Below are 22,814 nucleotides of genomic sequence, written 5' to 3'. Positions count from 1 at the left end.
GCCAGCTAGCCAGCCCTGTGGGCCTTGCTGCTGCTGCAGCCAAAAAACAAAAGGTGGTGCTGCTGCTGCTTCTGCTGCTTCTGCTTCTGCTTGTGTCTGGCCGCTGTTGGAGCGTCCAGGCACAGGACTTCTGCTGCTGCTGACTAAATGGCCTCCTTAATTGGATCATTTGAGTAGCCAGCACACCTGTGCAGGTAGGGCATGACATGATAGGCAGCTGCCTTGATAGCGGGTGGGTGCTGAATGTTCCTAATTGACAAAATAAGATTAATGCTTATGAAGAAATATAAAATCTCATCCCTTCCCCAATATCGCGCCACACCCCTACCCCTTAATTCCCTGGTTGAACTTGATGGACATATGTCTTTTTTCGACCGTACTAACTATGTAACTATGTAACATAACATGGGGGGGGGGGGGGGGTCTCCTGGCTGTTCACACAGGTGTGTCATTGCTGTACATTGACCATGCATTGCTTCTGTGGTATTGCAAAGGCAAAGACAAATGCTTCCAGCCATCCATTGCACTAATGGATTGGTCATCAGCTGGCTGTCTATGTCCCGCATCAATATAGACCAAAGTACAGAGGGTTAGGCTATGCTATTGTGCACCTACCTGATGCATCAGAAGGTGCGAGGCCCTTGCTAAATTCTGTGCACAGACTTTGAGATCTATACTTTAGACTGTATCTAAACCTGCTCCAACATGGACTGACATTCTGGCCTACTTTCAGCCGATGCGACTTGTCTGTCGCTGAACAGTCGCTTTTTATGTATTCAGCACCTATGTATAATGTTGTAAAAATGCTCTAGAAGCTAAAGTCGCAGAAATGTCACACATATTTGGCCTGCAACTTTCTGTGCGACAAATTCAGACAGGAAAAATCAGTATAAATCCTTAGAAAATTATCCCCCAGTGTCTCCATCTGCTGGCGGTATTGAATAAGCATTGCTGCACTGATGGGGTATGCATTAGACGAAAAAAAAGAAGAAAAAGAAGAATAATACGCCCAGAAAAGAGGCGAAAAGGAGAAAAACGTAAAAAAACGTGAAAAAAAAGTAAGAGGAAGAGAAGGGAAAAAAAGGTGGAAATGGGTTTAAAAGTGATTTCGGCGGAGATATATATATATATATATATATATATATATATATATATATATATATATACGCGCACACACACACATATATATAAACGTATTCTCCGTTGAGATATTGCAGCCGCTGCTGTGTCCAGGCCCAGGAGCCTTAGCACTGTGCTGTGATGTCACTCAATACCACTGACATCACTAGGTGTAAACAACATCTCTCCTTTGCTGTGTATGTGACTATGGAGCTGTTTGGTGATGTCGTCTATTATGGCCTTCATAGAAGCAACAGGAGATTGTTGCATCCATCTAGAACCCTCAGAACTACAGTGCTATGATGTCACTCACTTCCACAGGCCTTGCAGAGTGTAAACAACAACAACCCAGCTTTGTTGTGTATGTAACCATAGGGATTTGTGATGTCACCTAGAACCTTCACAGCAGCGACAGCTTTATGAGGAGCATCAGCACTGCTCTGCCTGAGCAGAACCATCACCGCCATAGGTTGTCAAATAACCCGGGTTTAACCCACACAGGTAAGTCCAATGGGGTGCAGGCATGTCCTCTATGCTTACAGCTTCCCGTGGGTGTTGGTTTGATACCGTTTGGGGACAGCCAAGGAGGCATCTGCAGGCAACAAAGGTAGGTGTGTGCTTGTGTGTGTGTTTCCTATGCAGATCCTAAGCCCAGTGTCACATGCAAGTAGGAGGAGTAAGAAGGGTTCCTGGCAAATCCGGGTTATGGATTGCATTTAAAAAGGCCCCGTGGGAGTGCAATGGGCCCCTGTCTTGCTGCTTAGCAATAATGGTATGGGTTTAGGTTCTGCTGTGTGTACTGGTGGTTGACTGCCCCCCAGCCCAGAGTGTGCATGGAAAATTGTCTGGCAGCCTCCCTGACAGCAAGCAGTGATAGTGCCCATGAAGGGCACCTTGTTGGGCCCGCCCCTTTCACGGTTATCGCTTCTCGGCCTTTTGGCTAAGATCAAGTGTAGTATCTGTTCTTATCAGTTTAATATCTGATACGTCCCCTATCTGGGGACCATATATTAAATGGATTTTTGAGAACGGGGGCCGATTTCGAAGCTTGCTTCCGTCGCCCTATGCATTGACCCGATATGGCAGTATCTTCGGGTACAGTGCACCACCCCCTTACAGGGTTAAAAAGAAAGATTCCTACTTTCATTGCTACCTGCTTGCTGGCTAGCCAGCTAGCCAGCCAGCCCTGTGGGCCTTGCTGCTGCTGCAGCCAAAAAACAAAAGGTGGTGCTGCTGCTGCTTCTGCTGCTTCTGCTTCTGCTTGTGTCTGGCCGCTGTTGGAGCGTCCAGGCACAGGACTTCTGCTGCTGCTGACTAAATGGCCTCCTTAATTGGATCATTTGAGTAGCCAGCACACCTGTGCAGGTAGGGCATGACATGATAGGCAGCTGCCTTGATAGCGGGTGGGTGCTGAATGTTCCTAATTGACAAAATAAGATTAATGCTTATGAAGAAATATAAAATCTCATCCCTTCCCCAATATCGCGCCACACCCCTACCCCTTAATTCCCTGGTTGAACTTGATGGACATATGTCTTTTTTCGACCGTACTAACTATGTAACTATGTAACATAACATGGGGGGGGGGGGGGTCTCCTGGCTGTTCACACAGGTGTGTCATTGCTGTACATTGACCATGCATTGCTTCTGTGGTATTGCAAAGGCAAAGACAAATGCTTCCAGCCATCCATTGCACTAATGGATTGGTCATCAGCTGGCTGTCTATGTCCCGCATCAATATAGACCAAAGTACAGAGGGTTAGGCTATGCTACTGTGCACCTACCTGATGCATCAGAAGGTGCGAGGCCCTTGCTAAATTCTGTGCACAGACTTTGAGATCTATACTTTAGACTGTATCTAAACCTGCTCCAACATGGACTGACATTCTGGCCTACTTTCAGCCGATGCGACTTGTCTGTCGCTGAACAGTCGCTTTTTATGTATTCAGCACCTATGTATAATGTTGTAAAAATGCTCTAGAAGCTAAAGTCGCAGAAATGTCACACATATTTGGCCTGCAACTTTCTGTGCGACAAATTCAGACAGGAAAAATCAGTATAAATCCTTAGAAAATTATCCCCCAGTGTCTCCATCTGCTGGCGGTATTGAATAAGCATTGCTGCACTGATGGGGTATGCATTAGACGAAAAAAAAGAAGAAAAAGAAGAATAATACGCCCAGAAAAGAGGCGAAAAGGAGAAAAACGTAAAAAAACGTGAAAAAAAAGTAAGAGGAAGAGAAGGGAAGAAAAGGTGGAAATGGGTTTAAAAGTGATTTCGGCGGAGAAATATATATATATATATATATATATATATATATATATATATATACGCGCACACACACACATATATATAAACGTATTCTCCGTTGAGATATTGCAGCCGCTGCTGTGTCCAGGCCCAGGAGCCTTAGCACTGTGCTGTGATGTCACTCAATACCACTGACATCACTAGGTGTAAACAACATCTCTCCTTTGCTGTGTATGTGACTATGGAGCTGTTTGGTGATGTCGTCTATTATGGCCTTCATAGAAGCAACAGGAGATTGTTGCATCCATCTAGAACCCTCAGAACTACAGTGCTATGATGTCACTCACTTCCACAGGCCTTGCAGAGTGTAAACAACAACAACCCAGCTTTGTTGTGTATGTAACCATAGGGATTTGTGATGTCACCTAGAACCTTCACAGCAGCGACAGCTTTATGAGGAGCATCAGCACTGCTCTGCCTGAGCAGAACCATCACCGCCATAGGTTGTCAAATAACCCGGGTTTAACCCACACAGGTAAGTCCAATGGGGTGCAGGCATGTCCTCTATGCTTACAGCTTCCCGTGGGTGTTGGTTTGATACCGTTTGGGGACAGCCAAGGAGGCATCTGCAGGCAACAAAGGTAGGTGTGTGCTTGTGTGTGTGTTTCCTATGCAGATCCTAAGCCCAGTGTCACATGCAAGTAGGAGGAGTAAGAAGGGTTCCTGGCAAATCCGGGTTATGGATTGCATTTAAAAAGGCCCCGTGGGAGTGCAATGGGCCCCTGTCTTGCTGCTTAGCAATAATGGTATGGGTTTAGGTTCTGCTGTGTGTACTGGTGGTTGACTGCCCCCCAGCCCAGAGTGTGCATGGAAAATTGTCTGGCAGCCTCCCTGACAGCAAGCAGTGATAGTGCCCATGAAGGGCACCTTGTTGGGCCCGCCCCTTTCACGGTTATCGCTTCTCGGCCTTTTGGCTAAGATCAAGTGTAGTATCTGTTCTTATCAGTTTAATATCTGATACGTCCCCTATCTGGGGACCATATATTAAATGGATTTTTGAGAACGGGGGCCGATTTCGAAGCTTTCTTCCGTCGCCCTATGCATTGACCCGATATGGCAGTATCTTCGGGTACAGTGCACCACCCCCTTACAGGGTTAAAAAGAAAGATTCCTACTTTCATTGCTACCTGCTTGCTGGCTAGCCAGCTAGCCAGCTAGCCAGCCCTGTGGGCCTTGCTGCTGCTGCAGCCAAAAAACAAAAGGTGGTGCTGCTGCTGCTTCTGCTGCTTCTGCTTCTGCTTGTGTCTGGCCGCTGTTGGAGCGTCCAGGCACAGGACTTCTGCTGCTGCTGACTAAATGGCCTCCTTAATTGGATCATTTGAGTAGCCAGCACACCTGTGCAGGTAGGGCATGACATGATAGGCAGCTGCCTTGATAGCGGGTGGGTGCTGAATGTTCCTAATTGACAAAATAAGATTAATGCTTATGAAGAAATATAAAATCTCATCCCTTCCCCAATATCGCGCCACACCCCTACCCCTTAATTCCCTGGTTGAACTTGATGGACATATGTCTTTTTTCGACCGTACTAACTATGTAACTATGTAACATAACATGGGGGGGGGGGGGTCTCCTGGCTGTTCACACAGGTGTGTCATTGCTGTACATTGACCATGCATTGCTTCTGTGGTATTGCAAAGGCAAAGACAAATGCTTCCAGCCATCCATTGCACTAATGGATTGGTCATCAGCTGGCTGTCTATGTCCCGCATCAATATAGACCAAAGTACAGAGGGTTAGGCTATGCTATTGTGCACCTACCTGATGCATCAGAAGGTGCGAGGCCCTTGCTAAATTCTGTGCACAGACTTTGAGATCTATACTTTAGACTGTATCTAAACCTGCTCCAACATGGACTGACATTCTGGCCTACTTTCAGCCGATGCGACTTGTCTGTCGCTGAACAGTCGCTTTTATGTATTCAGCACCTATGTATAATGTTGTAAAAATGCTCTAGAAGCTAAAGTCGCAGAAATGTCACACATATTTGGCCTGCAACTTTCTGTGCGACAAATTCAGACAGGAAAAATCAGTATAAATCCTTAGAAAATTATCCCCCAGTGTCTCCATCTGCTGGCGGTATTGAATAAGCATTGCTGCACTGATGGGGTATGCATTAGACGAAAAAAAAGAAGAAAAAGAAGAATAATACGCCCAGAAAAGAGGCGAAAAGGAGAAAAACGTAAAAAAACGTGAAAAAAAAGTAAGAGGAAGAGAAGGGAAAAAAAGGTGGAAATGGGTTTAAAAGTGATTTCGGCGGAGAAATATATATATATATATATATATACGCGCACACACACACATATATATAAACGTATTCTCCGTTGAGATATTGCAGCCGCTGCTGTGTCCAGGCCCAGGAGCCTTAGCACTGTGCTGTGATGTCACTCAATACCACTGACATCACTAGGTGTAAACAACATCTCTCCTTTGCTGTGTATGTGACTATGGAGCTGTTTGGTGATGTCGTCTATTATGGCCTTCATAGAAGCAACAGGAGATTGTTGCATCCATCTAGAACCCTCAGAACTACAGTGCTATGATGTCACTCACTTCCACAGGCCTTGCAGAGTGTAAACAACAACAACCCAGCTTTGTTGTGTATGTAACCATAGGGATTTGTGATGTCACCTAGAACCTTCACAGCAGCGACAGCTTTATGAGGAGCATCAGCACTGCTCTGCCTGAGCAGAACCATCACCGCCATAGGTTGTCAAATAACCCGGGTTTAACCCACACAGGTAAGTCCAATGGGGTGCAGGCATGTCCTCTATGCTTACAGCTTCCCGTGGGTGTTGGTTTGATACCGTTTGGGGACAGCCAAGGAGGCATCTGCAGGCAACAAAGGTAGGTGTGTGCTTGTGTGTGTGTTTCCTATGCAGATCCTAAGCCCAGTGTCACATGCAAGTAGGAGGAGTAAGAAGGGTTCCTGGCAAATCCGGGTTATGGATTGCATTTAAAAAGGCCCCGTGGGAGTGCAATGGGCCCCTGTCTTGCTGCTTAGCAATAATGGTATGGGTTTAGGTTCTGCTGTGTGTACTGGTGGTTGACTGCCCCCCAGCCCAGAGTGTGCATGGAAAATTGTCTGGCAGCCTCCCTGACAGCAAGCAGTGATAGTGCCCATGAAGGGCACCTTGTTGGGCCCGCCCCTTTCACGGTTATCGCTTCTCGGCCTTTTGGCTAAGATCAAGTGTAGTATCTGTTCTTATCAGTTTAATATCTGATACGTCCCCTATCTGGGGACCATATATTAAATGGATTTTTGAGAACGGGGGCCGATTTCGAAGCTTGCTTCCGTCGCCCTATGCATTGACCCGATATGGCAGTATCTTCGGGTACAGTGCACCACCCCCTTACAGGGTTAAAAAGAAAGATTCCTACTTTCATTGCTACCTGCTTGCTGGCTAGCCAGCTAGCCAGCCCTGTGGGCCTTGCTGCTGCTGCAGCCAAAAAACAAAAGGTGGTGCTGCTGCTGCTTCTGCTGCTTCTGCTTCTGCTTGTGTCTGGCCGCTGTTGGAGCGTCCAGGCACAGGACTTCTGCTGCTGCTGACTAAATGGCCTCCTTAATTGGATCATTTGAGTAGCCAGCACACCTGTGCAGGTAGGGCATGACATGATAGGCAGCTGCCTTGATAGCGGGTGGGTGCTGAATGTTCCTAATTGACAAAATAAGATTAATGCTTATGAAGAAATATAAAATCTCATCCCTTCCCCAATATCGCGCCACACCCCTACCCCTTAATTCCCTGGTTGAACTTGATGGACATATGTCTTTTTTCGACCGTACTAACTATGTAACTATGTAACATAACATGGGGGGGGGGGGGTCTCCTGGCTGTTCACACAGGTGTGTCATTGCTGTACATTGACCATGCATTGCTTCTGTGGTATTGCAAAGGCAAAGACAAATGCTTCCAGCCATCCATTGCACTAATGGATTGGTCATCAGCTGGCTGTCTATGTCCCGCATCAATATAGACCAAAGTACAGAGGGTTAGGCTATGCTATTGTGCACCTACCTGATGCATCAGAAGGTGCGAGGCCCTTGCTAAATTCTGTGCACAGACTTTGAGATCTATACTTTAGACTGTATCTAAACCTGCTCCAACATGGACTGACATTCTGGCCTACTTTCAGCCGATGCGACTTGTCTGTCGCTGAACAGTCGCTTTTTATGTATTCAGCACCTATGTATAATGTTGTAAAAATGCTCTAGAAGCTAAAGTCGCAGAAATGTCACACATATTTGGCCTGCAACTTTCTGTGCGACAAATTCAGACAGGAAAAATCAGTATAAATCCTTAGAAAATTATCCCCCAGTGTCTCCATCTGCTGGCGGTATTGAATAAGCATTGCTGCACTGATGGGGTATGCATTAGACGAAAAAAAAGAAGAAAAAGAAGAATAATACGCCCAGAAAAGAGGCGAAAAGGAGAAAAACGTAAAAAAACGTGAAAAAAAAGTAAGAGGAAGAGAAGGGAAAAAAAGGTGGAAATGGGTTTAAAAGTGATTTCGGCGGAGAAATATATATATATATATATATATACGCGCACACACACACATATATATAAACGTATTCTCCGTTGAGATATTGCAGCCGCTGCTGTGTCCAGGCCCAGGAGCCTTAGCACTGTGCTGTGATGTCACTCAATACCACTGACATCACTAGGTGTAAACAACATCTCTCCTTTGCTGTGTATGTGACTATGGAGCTGTTTGGTGATGTCGTCTATTATGGCCTTCATAGAAGCAACAGGAGATTGTTGCATCCATCTAGAACCCTCAGAACTACAGTGCTATGATGTCACTCACTTCCACAGGCCTTGCAGAGTGTAAACAACAACAACCCAGCTTTGTTGTGTATGTAACCATAGGGATTTGTGATGTCACCTAGAACCTTCACAGCAGCGACAGCTTTATGAGGAGCATCAGCACTGCTCTGCCTGAGCAGAACCATCACCGCCATAGGTTGTCAAATAACCCGGGTTTAACCCACACAGGTAAGTCCAATGGGGTGCAGGCATGTCCTCTATGCTTACAGCTTCCCGTGGGTGTTGGTTTGATACCGTTTGGGGACAGCCAAGGAGGCATCTGCAGGCAACAAAGGTAGGTGTGTGCTTGTGTGTGTGTTTCCTATGCAGATCCTAAGCCCAGTGTCACATGCAAGTAGGAGGAGTAAGAAGGGTTCCTGGCAAATCCGGGTTATGGATTGCATTTAAAAAGGCCCCGTGGGAGTGCAATGGGCCCCTGTCTTGCTGCTTAGCAATAATGGTATGGGTTTAGGTTCTGCTGTGTGTACTGGTGGTTGACTGCCCCCCAGCCCAGAGTGTGCATGGATAATTGTCTGGCAGCCTCCCTGACAGCAAGCAGTGATAGTGCCCATGAAGGGCACCTTGTTGGGCCCGCCCCTTTCACGGTTATCGCTTCTCGGCCTTTTGGCTAAGATCAAGTGTAGTATCTGTTCTTATCAGTTTAATATCTGATACGTCCCCTATCTGGGGACCATATATTAAATGGATTTTTGAGAACGGGGGCCGATTTCGAAGCTTGCTTCCGTCGCCCTATGCATTGACCCGATATGGCAGTATCTTCGGGTACAGTGCACCACCCCCTTACAGGGTTAAAAAGAAAGATTCCTACTTTCATTGCTACCTGCTTGCTGGCTAGCCAGCTAGCCAGCCCTGTGGGCCTTGCTGCTGCTGCAGCCAAAAAACAAAAGGTGGTGCTGCTGCTGCTTCTGCTGCTTCTGCTTCTGCTTGTGTCTGGCCGCTGTTGGAGCGTCCAGGCACAGGACTTCTGCTGCTGCTGACTAAATGGCCTCCTTAATTGGATCATTTGAGTAGCCAGCACACCTGTGCAGGTAGGGCATGACATGATAGGCAGCTGCCTTGATAGCGGGTGGGTGCTGAATGTTCCTAATTGACAAAATAAGATTAATGCTTATGAAGAAATATAAAATCTCATCCCTTCCCCAATATCGCGCCACACCCCTACCCCTTAATTCCCTGGTTGAACTTGATGGACATATGTCTTTTTTCGACCGTACTAACTATGTAACTATGTAACATAACATGGGGGGGGGGGGGGGGGTCTCCTGGCTGTTCACACAGGTGTGTCATTGCTGTACATTGACCATGCATTGCTTCTGTGGTATTGCAAAGGCAAAGACAAATGCTTCCAGCCATCCATTGCACTAATGGATTGGTCATCAGCTGGCTGTCTATGTCCCGCATCAATATAGACCAAAGTACAGAGGGTTAGGCTATGCTATTGTGCACCTACCTGATGCATCAGAAGGTGCGAGGCCCTTGCTAAATTCTGTGCACAGACTTTGAGATCTATACTTTAGACTGTATCTAAACCTGCTCCAACATGGACTGACATTCTGGCCTACTTTCAGCCGATGCGACTTGTCTGTCGCTGAACAGTCGCTTTTTATGTATTCAGCACCTATGTATAATGTTGTAAAAATGCTCTAGAAGCTAAAGTCGCAGAAATGTCACACATATTTGGCCTGCAACTTTCTGTGCGACAAATTCAGACAGGAAAAATCAGTATAAATCCTTAGAAAATTATCCCCCAGTGTCTGGCATCTCTTCTTTGAATGAAAGATTGTGTTCATGGATTGACACCTTACTTCAACCCCTTGTTGTCACCATGCCTGGTTTTTTGAGGGACACTAAACATGTACTGGCCGCTTTTAGTCAAATTGAATGGGGATCTAATTTTTCATGGGTCACGGCAGATGTCTCTGCATTATATTCAGTTATTCCCCATGACAAAGCAGTCACTGCATTAACATGGTTTCTGTCTACATACTCACAATACCCCAGTCACCTCCAGGAATACATTGTCATATGTGTCGAATTTTTACTTTCTCATAATTATTTCATGTTTGACGATGTATACTACCTGCAGGTCACCGGAGCTGCTATGGGGGCGAAATTCTCCCCTTCTCTCGCCAACATATATATGTGTTGGTGGGAGAAGGGGATTCTTTTCGCCCCCAACAATCCTTTTTTTAATTGCATTCGGTGGTATGGCCGCTACATTGATGACCTCCTGTTTATCTGGGGGTCCGATGTGGCGGCAGATGACACCTTCACTCAATTCTTGAATGACAATCAGATAGGACTTAAATTTACAGTCTCCTTTAGTACAAGCACCATTTCCTTTTTGGATCTTTACCTGAAGGGCGATCATGTCTCTAAATCCATTGTTACCACCACATTTCGTAAAGAATCAGCATCTAACACGATTTTGCATTCCTCATCTTGCCATCCCCCCCACGTGATCCGCAATCTTCCCGTGGGGGAGATGATAAGAGCTAGAAGAAATTGCTCTTCATTGGAGCTCTTTCACAGGGAGGCGGACATTATTGAGGCACGTCTTAGATGCAGAGGTTATCCAAAATGGAGCATAGAGAGAGCGAGGCAAATTGCACTAAACAAAAATCGTTCCCAATTAATTTCCTCTGCCCCTATAGTACATAACAATCCAGAGTCTAGTAGCACAGTTATACCGGAAAATTCACCACAGCAATTACAAAAAAGCAAAAAGCCAGTCATGTTTGTCACCCAATACAGCAGTGATTATAATACCATCTGTCGCCTAGTCCACAAATATATACCTATTATTACAGGTGATCCATTATACAGTTCCATTATGGACTCAGGCTACAGATGTGTCTCTAGAAAAGCTCCCACCTTGGGACAAAAATTATCCCCGAGTCTTTTCACAAGCACCAGGCCCACTGCACAAACATGGCTTACCACCAAGGGCTCATACAAATGTGGACATAAAATATGCATTTGTTGTAAATTCATGCACAGTGTTGTAGAATTTAGTTCTTATTCCACTGGAAAAAAATATAAAATACAACAATATATAAATTGCAATACTATGCATGTCATTTACATGTTCTCCTGTACTATCTGCAAACTCCAATATGTTGGATGCACCTCCAATTCCCTCAAAACTAGGACCAGGAAGCACATCTCAGACATTGCCCATTTTAACTCCCGACACACATCAATGGTATCCCAGCACTGTGCTCGAGTACACCAGGGAGATTATTCTTCCATGATCTTATGCGGAATTGAAAAAGTTATTCCACCTAAAAGAGGGGGTGATTTCAGACAAAAATTGTTAGACCGCGAGGTCTATTGGATTATGGAATTAGACTGTAGATTTCCCAAGGGCCTTAACCGTAGACAGGATGTGATTTTACATTACTAATATTTAAATAAATTTTTCATTATGAATATGCAATTGAAACTATTTATGACATCCATGTCCACGATTACGACCCCATGTCTCTCAATGCCTCTCCTTTCTAATGGTTTTATGGTTATTGTAATTCACATCTGTATACTTTTGTATATACTACATATGCCCATACAATATATTTGGAAATTTATACCTTCTGTTATATTTGTATATTAGAGAAATTTACATACCTGTAACCAGTTTGGGCCATTTCTATATATCTATTATTATATTAATTTTTATATAGCTATATCTCAAAAAATGTTTGTTGTCAGTATTTTAAACTGTGTTTATTTCTATATGTATACACATGTCTTTGTATTTCTACTACGGGATCTGGTGGGCGTGATTACACCAGGTGTTCACCTGGGTGTTCCCCTCCACCACTTCCCATAAAAGAATGGCCATTTCTTTTGTATCTTTGTATGAATAAGGCTGGTTTTTCCGGCTGAAACGCGTTACCTTGTGTCCTGCTGTCCTATGGCTTGAATCTACAATAAATTTTGGCTTTTATTGCACGTTATCCTGCGCTGGACCATCTATTTCTTCATTGCTATCCTGGTGTTGGTTCACACGGTGCCGTGCGACAGGCGTCTGGCTGAAAGGGTGAGCTGAGTAATCCTATACTCTTCAACTATGTAACTATGTAACATAACATGGGGGGGGGGGGTCTCCTGGCTGTTCACACAGGTGTGTCATTGCTGTACATTGACCATGCATTGCTTCTGTGGTATTGCAAAGGCAAAGACAAATGCTTCCAGCCATCCATTGCACTAATGGATTGGTCATCAGCTGGCTGTCTATGTCCCGCATCAATATAGACCAAAGTACAGAGGGTTAGGCTATGCTATTGTGCACCTACCTGATGCATCAGAAGGTGCGAGGCCCTTGCTAAATTCTGTGCACAGACTTTGAGATCTATACTTTAGACTGTATCTAAACCTGCTCCAACATGGACTGACATTCTGGCCTACTTTCAGCCGATGCGACTTGTCTGTCGCTGAACAGTCGCTTTTTATGTATTCAGCACCTATGTATAATGTTGTAAAAATGCTCTAGAAGCTAAAGTCGCAGAAATGTCACACATATTTGGCCTGCAACTTTCTGTGCGACAAATTCAGACAGGAAAAATCAGTATAAATCCTTAGAAAATTATCCCCCAGTGTCTCCATCTGCTGGTGGTATTGAATAAGCATTGCTGCACTGATGGGGTATGCATTAGACGAAAAAAAAGAAGAAAAAGAAGAATAATACGCCCAGAAAAGAGGCGAAAAGGAGAAAAACGTAAAAAAATGTGAAAAAAAAGTAAGAGGAAGAGAAGGGAAAAAAAGTTCGAAATGGGTTTAAAAGTGATTTCGGCGGAGAAATATATATATATATATATATATATATATATATATATATATATACGCGCACACACACACATATATATAAACGTATTCTCCGTTGAGATATTGCAGCCGCTGCTGTGTCCAGGCCCAGGAGCCTTAGCACTGTGCTGTGATGTCACTCAATACCACTGACATCAATAGGTGTAAACAACATCTCTCCTTTGCTGTGTATGTGACTATGGAGCTGTTTGGTGATGTCGTCTATTATGGCCTTCATAGAAGCAACAGGAGATTGTTGCATCCATCTAGAACCCTCAGAACTACAGTGCTATGATGTCACTCACTTCCACAGGCCTTGCAGAGTGTAAACAACAACAACCCAGCTTTGTTGTGTATGTAACCATAGGGATTTGTGATGTCACCTAGAACCTTCACAGCAGCGACAGCTTTATGAGGAGCATCAGCACTGCTCTGCCTGAGCAGAACCATCACCGCCATAGGTTGTCAAATAACCCGGGTTTAACCCACACAGGTAAGTCCAATGGGGTGCAGGCATGTCCTCTATGCTTACAGCTTCCCGTGGGTGTTGGTTTGATACCGTTTGGGGACAGCCAAGGAGGCATCTGCAGGCAACAAAGGTAGGTGTGTGCTTGTGTGTGTGTTTCCTATGCAGATCCTAAGCCCAGTGTCACATGCAAGTAGGAGGAGTAAGAAGGGTTCCTGGCAAATCCGGGTTATGGATTGCATTTAAAAAGGCCCCGTGGGAGTGCAATGGGCCCCTGTCTTGCTGCTTAGCAATAATGGTATGGGTTTAGGTTCTGCTGTGTGTACTGGTGGTTGACTGCCCCCCAGCCCAGAGTGTGCATGGAAAATTGTCTGGCAGCCTCCCTGACAGCAAGCAGTGATAGTGCCCATGAAGGGCACCTTGTTGGGCCCGCCCCTTTCACGGTTATCGCTTCTCGGCCTTTTGGCTAAGATCAAGTGTAGTATCTGTTCTTATCAGTTTAATATCTGATACGTCCCCTATCTGGGGACCATATATTAAATGGATTTTTGAGAACGGGGGCCGATTTCGAAGCTTGCTTCCGTCGCCCTATGCATTGACCCGATATGGCAGTATCTTCGGGTACAGTGCACCACCCCCTTACAGGGTTAAAAAGAAAGATTCCTACTTTCATTGCTACCTGCTTGCTGGCTAGCCAGCTAGCCAGCCCTGTGGGCCTTGCTGCTGCTGCAGCCAAAAAACAAAAGGTGGTGCTGCTGCTGCTTCTGCTGCTTCTGCTTGTGTCTGGCCGCTGTTGGAGCGTCCAGGCACAGGACTTCTGCTGCTGCTGACTAAATGGCCTCCTTAATTGGATCATTTGAGTAGCCAGCACACCTGTGCAGGTAGGGCATGACATGATAGGCAGCTGCCTTGATAGCGGGTGGGTGCTGAATGTTCCTAATTGACAAAATAAGATTAATGCTTATGAAGAAATATAAAATCTCATCCCTTCCCCAATATCGCGCCACACCCCTACCCCTTAATTCCCTGGTTGAACTTGATGGACATATGTCTTTTTTCGACCGTACTAACTATGTAACTATGTAACATAACATGGGGGGGGGGGGGTCTCCTGGCTGTTCACACAGGTGTGTCATTGCTGTACATTGACCATGCATTGCTTCTGTGGTATTGCAAAGGCAAAGACAAATGCTTCCAGCCATCCATTGCACTAATGGATTGGTCATCAGCTGGCTGTCTATGTCCCGCATCAATATAGACCAAAGTACAGAGGGTTAGGCTATGCTATTGTGCACCTACCTGATGCATCAGAAGGTGCGAGGCCCTTGCTAAATTCTGTGCACAGACTTTGAGATCTATACTTTAGACTGTATCTAAACCTGCTCCAACATGGACTGACATTCTGGCCTACTTTCAGCCGATGCGACTTGTCTGTCGCTGAACAGTCGCTTTTTATGTATTCAGCACCTATGTATAATGTTGTAAAAATGCTCTAGAAGCTAAAGTCGCAGAAATGTCACACATATTTGGCCTGCAACTTTCTGTGCGACAAATTCAGACAGGAAAAATCAGTATAAATCCTTAGAAAATTATCCCCCAGTGTCTCCATCTGCTGGCGGTATTGAATAAGCATTGCTGCACTGATGAGGTATGCATTAGACGAAAAAAAAGAAGAAAAAGAAGAATAATACGCCCAGAAAAGAGGCGAAAAGGAGAAAAACGTAAAAAAACGTGAAAAAAAAGTAAGAGGAAGAGAAGGGAAAAAAAGGTGGAAATGGGTTTAAAAGTGATTTCGGCGGAGAAATATATATATATATATATATATATATATATATATATATATATACGCGCACACACACACATATATATAAACGTATTCCCCGTTGAGATATTGCAGCCGCTGCTGTGTCCAGGCCCAGGAGCCTTAGCACTGTGCTGTGATGTCACTCAATACCACTGACATCACTAGGTGTAAACAACATCTCTCCTTTGCTGTGTATGTGACTATGGAGCTGTTTGGTGATGTCGTCTATTATGGCCTTCATAGAAGCAACAGGAGATTGTTGCATCCATCTAGAACCCTCAGAACTACAGTGCTATGATGTCACTCACTTCCACAGGCCTTGCAGAGTGTAAACAACAACAACCCAGCTTTGTTGTGTATGTAACCATAGGGATTTGTGATGTCACCTAGAACCTTCACAGCAGCGACAGCTTTATGAGGAGCATCAGCACTGCTCTGCCTGAGCAGAACCATCACCGCCATAGGTTGTCAAATAACCCAGGTTTAACCCACACAGGTAAGTCCAATGGGGTGCAGGCATGTCCTCTATGCTTACAGCTTCCCGTGGGTGTTGGTTTGATACCGTTTGGGGACAGCCAAGGAGGCATCTGCAGGCAACAAAGGTAGGTGTGTGCTTGTGTGTGTGTTTCCTATGCAGATCCTAAGCCCAGTGTCACATGCAAGTAGGAGGAGTAAGAAGGGTTCCTGGCAAATCCGGGTTATGGATTGCATTTAAAAAGGCCCCGTGGGAGTGCAATGGGCCCCTGTCTTGCTGCTTAGCAATAATGGTATGGGTTTAGGTTCTGCTGTGTGTACTGGTGGTTGACTGCCCCCCAGCCCAGAGTGTGCATGGAAAATTGTCTGGCAGCCTCCCTGACAGCAAGCAGTGATAGTGCCCATGAAGGGCACCTTGTTGGGCCCGCCCCTTTCACGGTTATCGCTTCTCGGCCTTTTGGCTAAGATCAAGTGTAGTATCTGTTCTTATCAGTTTAATATCTGATACGTCCCCTATCTGGGGACCATATATTAAATGGATTTTTGAGAACGGGGGCCGATTTCGAAGCTTGCTTCCGTCGCCCTATGCATTGACCCGATATGGCAGTATCTTCGGGTACAGTGCACCACCCCCTTACAGGGTTAAAAAGAAAGATTCCTACTTTCATTGCTACCTGCTTGCTGGCTAGCCAGCTAGCCAGCCCTGTGGGCCTTGCTGCTGCTGCAGCCAAAAAACAAAAGGTGGTGCTGCTGCTGCTGCTTCTGCTTCTGCTTGTGTCTGGCCGCTGTTGGAGCGTCCAGGCACAGGACTTCTGCTGCTGCTGACTAAATGGCCTCCTTAATTGGATCATTTGAGTAGCCAGCACACCTGTGCAGGTAGGGCATGACATGATAGGCAGCTGCCTTGATAGCGGGTGGGTGCTGAATGTTCCTAATTGACAAAATAAGATTAATGCTTATGAAGAAATATAAAATCTCATCCCTTCCCCAATATCGCGCCACACCCCTACCCCTTAATTCCCTGGTTGAACTTGATGGACATATGTCTTTTTTCGACCGTACTAACTATGTAACTATGTAACATAACATGGGGGGGGGGGGGGGGTCTCCTGGCTGTTCACACAGGTGTGTCATTGCTGTACATTGACCATGCATTGCTTCTGTGGTATTGCAAAGGCAAAGACAAATGCTTCCAGCCATCCATTGCACTAATGGATTGGTCATCAGCTGGCTGTCTATGTCCCGCATCAATATAGACCAAAGTACAGAGGGTTAGGCTATGCTATTGTGCACCTACCTGATGCATCAGAAGGTGCGAGGCCCTTGCTAAATTCTGTGCACAGACTTTGAGATCTATACTTTAGACTGTATCTAAACCTGCTCCAACATGGACTGACATTCTGGCCTACTTTCAGCCGATGCGACTTGTCTGTCGCTGAACAGTCGCTTTTTATGTATTCAGCACCTATGTATAATGTTGTAAAAATGCTCTAGAAGCTAAAGTCGCAGAAATGTCACACATATTTGGCCTGCAACTTTCTGTGCGACAAATTCAGACAGGAAAAATCAGTATAAATCCTTAGAAAATTATCCCCCAGTGTCTCCATCTGCTGGCGGTATTGAATAAGCATTGCTGCACTGATGGGGTATGCATTAGACGAAAAAAAAGAAGAAAAAGAAGAATAATACGCCCAGAAAAGAGGCGAAAAGGAGAAAAACGTAAAAAAACGTGAAAAAAAAGTAAGAGGAAGAGAAGGGAAAAAAAGGTGGAAATGGGTTTAAAAGTGATTTCGGCGGAGAAATATATATATATATATATATATATATGTATATATACGCGCACACACACACATATATATAAACGTATTCTCCGTTGAGATATTGCAGCCGCTGCTGTGTCCAGGCCCAGGAGCCTTAGCACTGTGCTGTGATGTCACTCAATACCACTGACATCACTAGGTGTAAACAACATCTCTCCTTTGCTGTGTATGTGACTATGGAGCTGTTTGGTGATGTCGTCTATTATGGCCTTCATAGAAGCAACAGGAGATTGTTGCATCCATCTAGAACCCTCAGAACTACAGTGCTATGATGTCACTCACTTCCACAGGCCTTGCAGAGTGTAAACAACAACAACCCAGCTTTGTTGTGTATGTAACCATAGGGATTTGTGATGTCACCTAGAACCTTCACAGCAGCGACAGCTTTATGAGGAGCATCAGCACTGCTCTGCCTGAGCAGAACCATCACCGCCATAGGTTGTCAAATAACCCGGGTTTAACCCACACAGGTAAGTCCAATGGGGTGCAGGCATGTCCTCTATGCTTACAGCTTCCCGTGGGTGTTGGTTTGATACCGTTTGGGGACAGCCAAGGAGGCATCTGCAGGCAACAAAGGTAGGTGTGTGCTTGTGTGTGTGTTTCCTATGCAGATCCTAAGCCCAGTGTCACATGCAAGTAGGAGGAGTAAGAAGGGTTCCTGGCAAATCCGGGTTATGGATTGCATTTAAAAAGGCCCCGTGGGAGTGCAATGGGCCCCTGTCTTGCTGCTTAGCAATAATGGTATGGGTTTAGGTTCTGCTGTGTGTACTGGTGGTTGACTGCCCCCCAGCCCAGAGTGTGCATGGAAAATTGTCTGGCAGCCTCCCTGACAGCAAGCAGTGATAGTGCCCATGAAGGGCACCTTGTTGGGCCCGCCCCTTTCACGGTTATCGCTTCTCGGCCTTTTGGCTAAGATCAAGTGTAGTATCTGTTCTTATCAGTTTAATATCTGATACGTCCCCTATCTGGGGACCATATATTAAATGGATTTTTGAGAACGGGGGCCGATTTCGAAGCTTGCTTCCGTCGCCCTATGCATTGACCCGATATGGCAGTATCTTCGGGTACAGTGCACCACCCCCTTACAGGGTTAAAAAGAAAGATTCCTACTTTCATTGCTACCTGCTTGCTGGCTAGCCAGCTAGCCAGCCCTGTGGGCCTTGCTGCTGCTGCAGCCAAAAAACAAAAGGTGGTGCTGCTGCTGCTTCTGCTGCTTCTGCTTCTGCTTGTGTCTGGCCGCTGTTGGAGCGTCCAGGCACAGGACTTCTGCTGCTGCTGACTAAATGGCCTCCTTAATTGGATCATTTGAGTAGCCAGCACACCTGTGCAGGTAGGGCATGACATGATAGGCAGCTGCCTTGATAGCGGGTGGGTGCTGAATGTTCCTAATTGACAAAATAAGATTAATGCTTATGAAGAAATATAAAATCTCATCCCTTCCCCAATATCGCGCCACACCCCTACCCCTTAATTCCCTGGTTGAACTTGATGGACATATGTCTTTTTTCGACCGTACTAACTATGTAACTATGTAACATAACATGGGGGGGGGGGGGGGGGTCTCCTGGCTGTTCACACAGGTGTGTCATTGCTGTACATTGACCATGCATTGCTTCTGTGGTATTGCAAAGGCAAAGACAAATGCTTCCAGCCATCCATTGCACTAATGGATTGGTCATCAGCTGGCTGTCTATGTCCCGCATCAATATAGACCAAAGTACAGAGGGTTAGGCTATGCTATTGTGCACCTACCTGATGCATCAGAAGGTGCGAGGCCCTTGCTAAATTCTGTGCACAGACTTTGAGATCTATACTTTAGACTGTATCTAAACCTGCTCCAACATGGACTGACATTCTGGCCTACTTTCAGCCGATGCGACTTGTCTGTCGCTGAACAGTCGCTTTTTATGTATTCAGCACCTATGTATAATGTTGTAAAAATGCTCTAGAAGCTAAAGTCGCAGAAATGTCACACATATTTGGCCTGCAACTTTCTGTGCGACAAATTCAGACAGGAAAAATCAGTATAAATCCTTAGAAAATTATCCCCCAGTGTCTCCATCTGCTGGCGGTATTGAATAAGCATTGCTGCACTGATGGGGTATGCATTAGACGAAAAAAAAGAAGAAAAAGAAGAATAATACGCCCAGAAAAGAGGCGAAAAGGAGAAAAACGTAAAAAAACGTGAAAAAAAAGTAAGAGGAAGAGAAGGGAAAAAAAGGTGGAAATGGGTTTAAAAGTGATTTCGGCGGAGAAATATATATATATATATATATATATATATATATATATATATATATACGCGCACACACACACATATATATATAACGTATTCTCCGTTGAGATATTGCAGCCGCTGCTGTGTCCAGGCCCAGGAGCCTTAGCACTGTGCTGTGATGTCACTCAATACCACTGACATCACTAGGTGTAAACAACATCTCTCCTTTGCTGTGTATGTGACTATGGAGCTGTTTGGTGATGTCGTCTATTATGGCCTTCATAGAAGCAACAGGAGATTGTTGCATCCATCTAGAACCCTCAGAACTACAGTGCTATGATGTCACTCACTTCCACAGGCCTTGCAGAGTGTAAACAACAACAACCCAGCTTTGTTGTGTATGTAACCATAGGGATTTGTGATGTCACCTAGAACCTTCACAGCAGCGACAGCTTTATGAGGAGCATCAGCACTGCTCTGCCTGAGCAGAACCATCACCGCCATAGGTTGTCAAATAACCCGGGTTTAACCCACACAGGTAAGTCCAATGGGGTGCAGGCATGTCCTCTATGCTTACAGCTTCCCGTGGGTGTTGGTTTGATACCGTTTGGGGACAGCCAAGGAGGCATCTGCAGGCAACAAAGGTAGGTGTGTGCTTGTGTGTGTGTTTCCTATGCAGATCCTAAGCCCAGTGTCACATGCAAGTAGGAGGAGTAAGAAGGGTTCCTGGCAAATCCGGGTTATGGATTGCATTTAAAAAGGCCCCGTGGGAGTGCAATGGGCCCCTGTCTTGCTGCTTAGCAATAATGGTATGGGTTTAGGTTCTGCTGTGTGTACTGGTGGTTGACTGCCCCCCAGCCCAGAGTGTGCATGGAAAATTGTCTGGCAGCCTCCCTGACAGCAAGCAGTGATAGTGCCCATGAAGGGCACCTTGTTGGGCCCGCCCCTTTCACGGTTATCGCTTCTCGGCCTTTTGGCTAAGATCAAGTGTAGTATCTGTTCTTATCAGTTTAATATCTGATACGTCCCCTATCTGGGGACCATATATTAAATGGATTTTTGAGAACGGGGGCCGATTTCGAAGCTTGCTTCCGTCGCCCTATGCATTGACCCGATATGGCAGTATCTTCGGGTACAGTGCACCACCCCCTTACAGGGTTAAAAAGAAAGATTCCTACTTTCATTGCTACCTGCTTGCTGGCTAGCCAGCTAGCCAGCCCTGTGGGCCTTGCTGCTGCTGCAGCCAAAAAACAAAAGGTGGTGCTGCTGCTGCTGCTTCTGCTTCTGCTTGTGTCTGGCCGCTGTTGGAGCGTCCAGGCACAGGACTTCTGCTGCTGCTGACTAAATGGCCTCCTTAATTGGATCATTTGAGTAGCCAGCACACCTGTGCAGGTAGGGCATGACATGATAGGCAGCTGCCTTGATAGCGGGTGGGTGCTGAATGTTCCTAATTGACAAAATAAGATTAATGCTTATGAAGAAATATAAAATCTCATCCCTTCCCCAATATCGCGCCACACCCCTACCCCTTAATTCCCTGGTTGAACTTGATGGACATATGTCTTTTTTCGACCGTACTAACTATGTAACTATGTAACATAACATGGGGGGGGGGGGGTCTCCTGGCTGTTCACACAGGTGTGTCATTGCTGTACATTGACCATGCATTGCTTCTGTGGTATTGCAAAGGCAAAGACAAATGCTTCCAGCCATCCATTGCACTAATGGATTGGTCATCAGCTGGCTGTCTATGTCCCGCATCAATATAGACCAAAGTACAGAGGGTTAGGCTATGCTATTGTGCACCTACCTGATGCATCAGAAGGTGCGAGGCCCTTGCTAAATTCTGTGCACAGACTTTGAGATCTATACTTTAGACTGTATCTAAACCTGCTCCAACATGGACTGACATTCTGGCCTACTTTCAGCCGATGCGACTTGTCTGTCGCTGAACAGTCGCTTTTTATGTATTCAGCACCTATGTATAATGTTGTAAAAATGCTCTAGAAGCTAAAGTCGCAGAAATGTCACACATATTTGGCCTGCAACTTTCTGTGCGACAAATTCAGACAGGAAAAATCAGTATAAATCCTTAGAAAATTATCCCCCAGTGTCTCCATCTGCTGGCGGTATTGAATAAGCATTGCTGCACTGATGGGGTATGCATTAGACGAAAAAAAAGAAGAAAAAGAAGAATAATACGCCCAGAAAAGAGGCGAAAAGGAGAAAAACGTAAAAAAACGTGAAAAAAAAGTAAGAGGAAGAGAAGGGAAAAAAAGGTGGAAATGGGTTTAAAAGTGATTTCGGCGGAGAAATATATATATATATATATATATATATATATATATATATATATATACGCGCACACACACACATATATATAAACGTATTCTCCGTTGAGATATTGCAGCCGCTGCTGTGTCCAGGCCCAGGAGCCTTAGCACTGTGCTGTGATGTCACTCAATACCACTGACATCACTAGGTGTAAACAACATCTCTCCTTTGCTGTGTATGTGACTATGGAGCTGTTTGGTGATGTCGTCTATTATGGCCTTCATAGAAGCAACAGGAGATTGTTGCATCCATCTAGAACCCTCAGAACTACAGTGCTATGATGTCACTCACTTCCACAGGCCTTGCAGAGTGTAAACAACAACAACCCAGCTTTGTTGTGTATGTAACCATAGGGATTTGTGATGTCACCTAGAACCTTCACAGCAGCGACAGCTTTATGAGGAGCATCAGCACTGCTCTGCCTGAGCAGAACCATCACCGCCATAGGTTGTCAAATAACCCGGGTTTAACCCACACAGGTAAGTCCAATGGGGTGCAGGCATGTCCTCTATGCTTACAGCTTCCCGTGGGTGTTGGTTTGATACCGTTTGGGGACAGCCAAGGAGGCATCTGCAGGCAACAAAGGTAGGTGTGTGCTTGTGTGTGTGTTTCCTATGCAGATCCTAAGCCC

At 45.4% G+C, this 22,814-nt stretch overlaps 8 non-coding genes across 8 annotated transcripts; all 8 read left to right on the top strand.

Annotated features, from left to right (window-relative positions):
* Window positions 1–2,039: 2,039 nt before the first annotated feature.
* LOC130329103 (U2 spliceosomal RNA) lies at window positions 2,040–2,230 on the top strand. Its single transcript, XR_008872914.1, has one exon. It is a non-coding gene; the product is annotated as a U2 spliceosomal RNA (small nuclear RNA).
* Window positions 2,231–4,323: 2,093 nt separating this feature from the next.
* On the top strand, window positions 4,324–4,514 carry LOC130329104 (U2 spliceosomal RNA). Its single transcript, XR_008872915.1, has one exon. It is a non-coding gene; the product is annotated as a U2 spliceosomal RNA (small nuclear RNA).
* Window positions 4,515–6,589: 2,075 nt separating this feature from the next.
* Window positions 6,590–6,780, top strand: LOC130329101 (U2 spliceosomal RNA). The gene has a single exon (XR_008872913.1). It is a non-coding gene; the product is annotated as a U2 spliceosomal RNA (small nuclear RNA).
* Window positions 6,781–8,848: 2,068 nt separating this feature from the next.
* Window positions 8,849–9,039, top strand: LOC130329109 (U2 spliceosomal RNA). The gene has a single exon (XR_008872919.1). It is a non-coding gene; the product is annotated as a U2 spliceosomal RNA (small nuclear RNA).
* A 4,940-nt stretch (window positions 9,040–13,979) lies between these two features.
* Window positions 13,980–14,170, top strand: LOC130329107 (U2 spliceosomal RNA). Its single transcript, XR_008872918.1, has one exon. It is a non-coding gene; the product is annotated as a U2 spliceosomal RNA (small nuclear RNA).
* Window positions 14,171–16,252: 2,082 nt separating this feature from the next.
* LOC130329106 (U2 spliceosomal RNA) lies at window positions 16,253–16,443 on the top strand. The gene has a single exon (XR_008872917.1). It is a non-coding gene; the product is annotated as a U2 spliceosomal RNA (small nuclear RNA).
* Window positions 16,444–18,520: 2,077 nt separating this feature from the next.
* Window positions 18,521–18,711, top strand: LOC130329105 (U2 spliceosomal RNA). The gene has a single exon (XR_008872916.1). It is a non-coding gene; the product is annotated as a U2 spliceosomal RNA (small nuclear RNA).
* A 2,095-nt stretch (window positions 18,712–20,806) lies between these two features.
* Window positions 20,807–20,997, top strand: LOC130329100 (U2 spliceosomal RNA). The gene has a single exon (XR_008872912.1). It is a non-coding gene; the product is annotated as a U2 spliceosomal RNA (small nuclear RNA).
* The last annotated feature ends 1,817 nt before the right edge of the window (window positions 20,998–22,814 follow it).

Source organism: Hyla sarda, unplaced genomic scaffold (assembly GCF_029499605.1).
Source record: "Hyla sarda isolate aHylSar1 unplaced genomic scaffold, aHylSar1.hap1 scaffold_3156, whole genome shotgun sequence".
In the NCBI taxonomy this organism is placed as follows: Eukaryota; Metazoa; Chordata; class Amphibia; order Anura; family Hylidae; genus Hyla; species Hyla sarda.
The sequence above is the reverse complement of the archived record's forward strand: the minus strand, read 5'-3'. Positions and strand labels throughout refer to the sequence as shown.